General features: G+C 33.6%; 1 protein-coding gene and 1 long non-coding RNA gene across 2 annotated transcripts in view; both read left to right on the top strand.

Moving 5' to 3' along the window:
- LOC109589033 (dynein assembly factor 3, axonemal-like) overlaps positions 1 to 2584 on the top strand; it is a 7663-nt gene that overhangs the window by 1351 nt on the left and 3728 nt on the right. The window lies entirely within an intron of this gene.
- Positions 7 to 2178, top strand: LOC109589034 (uncharacterized). The gene is made up of 4 exons (XR_002188485.1): positions 7 to 95; positions 1721 to 1801; positions 1845 to 1926; positions 1971 to 2178. It is a non-coding gene; the product is annotated as an uncharacterized LOC109589034 (long non-coding RNA).

The following is a 2584-nucleotide window of genomic DNA, read 5'->3' as shown; positions in this document are numbered from 1 at the left end:
GTTAGAGTCACATTGCTACCACTTAATTCAGCAACAGAACTGGGAAAGAAATCGAAATATGAGAAATTATTTCACTGTGCCTTTTTCTCAAACAGGTATGTTAATTATCAGTGCCTCATAATTTGACCTATTAAACCTCTTAAGAGCAGACATGGGGCTAGCACTTAAGCATTTGTGCATAAGCAGTTTAAGCACTTTTTTGTAAATGCTTGAAGGTGCTTGCAAGCATTAATCATATTGCAAGCACTTGTGCTTGACTTGTACTTAAGCTCTTTTTAATGTAAATGCTTTAAAGCTCTTTTTAAGCACTTTTAAGCACTAATGCTTGTATGTGTTATCAGTTACCACTAATATAGCTGTCATGCATGTGTATGACATCTATCATAACATACGCATGAGACCTGCTGTCAGTTTAACCTTTAAAGATGGCCACAACCACGAAGAAGCTACCAGATTTTATTTCTTCAATCTTTTTGAAGATTTGAGTGGTGCTTTCAGAGCCTAAGTGCTGCAAGTATTGCCATAACTTATAGATTGAGTGCTTTACCTGTGCTTTAAACACTTTTAACAGTGCTTTAGATATTGCTTGAAGCACGTTTTTAATTACAGAGTAAGTGCTTGTGCTTGTGCTTAAGCATTTTCACAAGTGCTTTATGATGTGCTTCAAGCATTTTAGAAAGTGCTTGCCCCATGTCTGCTTAAGAGTAGTCTGGTGATCAGCCCAAGACTATCTTAAGAGTACTTGTACCATACTTGAGTAAAAAGACATAGGCTAGCTAATTTAGTGTTGTTTTAGTTAACTATAACTAAAACTAAAACCACTTTTAGTTAGGCATATTTACTTTCAGTTAACTAACTATAACTAACTAAAAGACATTGTAAAACACAGAACTAACTATAACTAACTAAAACAGTTCACAGATTTTAAAAACTAACTATAACTAACTAAAACACTTCACAAATTTAAAAAACTAACTATAACTAACTAAAATTTACAGTATTTCAACTAAAACATACGCAAGCGCTTGTCTATCACAGCCACCATCAGTAATTGTACAAACAATACATGCTGAATACATACAAGTGATCACATGGTTTGCACATGGTTTACACATGGCTTATTGTATTAGCCTTACAGCTGAGTTGACCAATGGCAAGAAATGAAGTCTCTTAAATCTTGCTATCAATCTGATTCATTAGAAGGACCAAAAAAAGATCATTACTGGAAGGCCAAAAGCAAGCCTTGTTTGGGAGCTGTTCCCCTAGACCTTTTAGATTTTTGGACTCAAAATGAACACTTAATCCCAATACTAGCACCATTTGCTCAAGACATTCTTTTAGCTCCAGCATCCTCAATCCCAGTTGAAATGATTTTTTCCAAATCTGGTTACTCATCAAGTGGACGAAAAAATCAATTGGCTGGAAGTAATTTAGAACAAGAAGTACTGCTTAAAACAAATAAGCAATGCACATAAACATGCACTCACATTAACTTGGCATTGATTGATTATAATACACATAAAAACATTTTCATAACTAACTGCTACAATTTCAATGTATTGACGTTAATAACTATAACTAATAGTGACTCAGAAATTTCATAACTAACTATAACTAACTAAAAGCAATTCAGAAATGTCATAACTAACTATAACTAACTAAAAGTGCAGAATGTGATATAAAAACAACACTACTAGCTATGTTATTTTATTTATTTCAGTATGATACATCATCTAACATCTGTCAATGGACTGGACAGAGTAATGAATGAAAGATGCTTACTGATATGTGAAACGGCAAGGTACATTAGATTTTATAATATTGAATATTAGTAATGCTCACAGATTCATACTTGATTTGAGAAAAGAGAATAAAGATGAATATCTTAAGAAAGTAATGCAAATGGCTTTGGCCATTGGATTTAAGGTATTATGATAGTGCTTTGGTTAAATTTATTATAAATGTCACAGTCATCTCAAGTCGAAACAGATGCTAGCAATACTCTGTTGTTCACACTATCATGATGATTGCCATCATTAGCACTCCTTATCACTTATTGTTACTAATATGACAATTTATTATTATTCATAAAACACTAAAATTATGATGATACAGATAAATAGTCATTGATTTCTTCATTTTCATTTCGGAAAACAAGGTTTCTTTCTATATAGTCCATGATCCCCTTATTGTAGCTACTGATGTATTTATTGTGAAAGAATTGTGACCTAGCTTCCGATCTCTGCTCTAGCCAGTTAATATCACTAGTGCTAACCACACATATGCTATGCCTGTAGTGTTTAGCCCTGCATATCAAAGGATCATCATTATTCTGTTGAAATATCCTTGTTGAAACTATCGGAAGTTCAAAATTCAATTGTTTCCGTTTGAGCCAGCCACCTGGTGCCTCTGGAAGGTTGTTGAGTGTACTGAAGAAGTACTCCTCAGCACTCATGACGTCTTGTAAATACTTTCGTAGAGCTATAGCCTTAGGAGATGAGAATATAAATTTCACAAAATCTCTAGAAAAAGCACTTGTAGGTCCATCTGCACTTTTATATATTGTCAAATTGTAAGGGGCTGA

This window comes from Amphimedon queenslandica, unplaced genomic scaffold (assembly GCF_000090795.2).
Source record: "Amphimedon queenslandica unplaced genomic scaffold, v1.1 AMPQUscaffold_11692, whole genome shotgun sequence".
Lineage (NCBI taxonomy): Eukaryota > Metazoa > Porifera > Demospongiae > Haplosclerida > Niphatidae > Amphimedon > Amphimedon queenslandica.
This window is presented reverse-complemented; position numbering and strand designations above follow the sequence as displayed.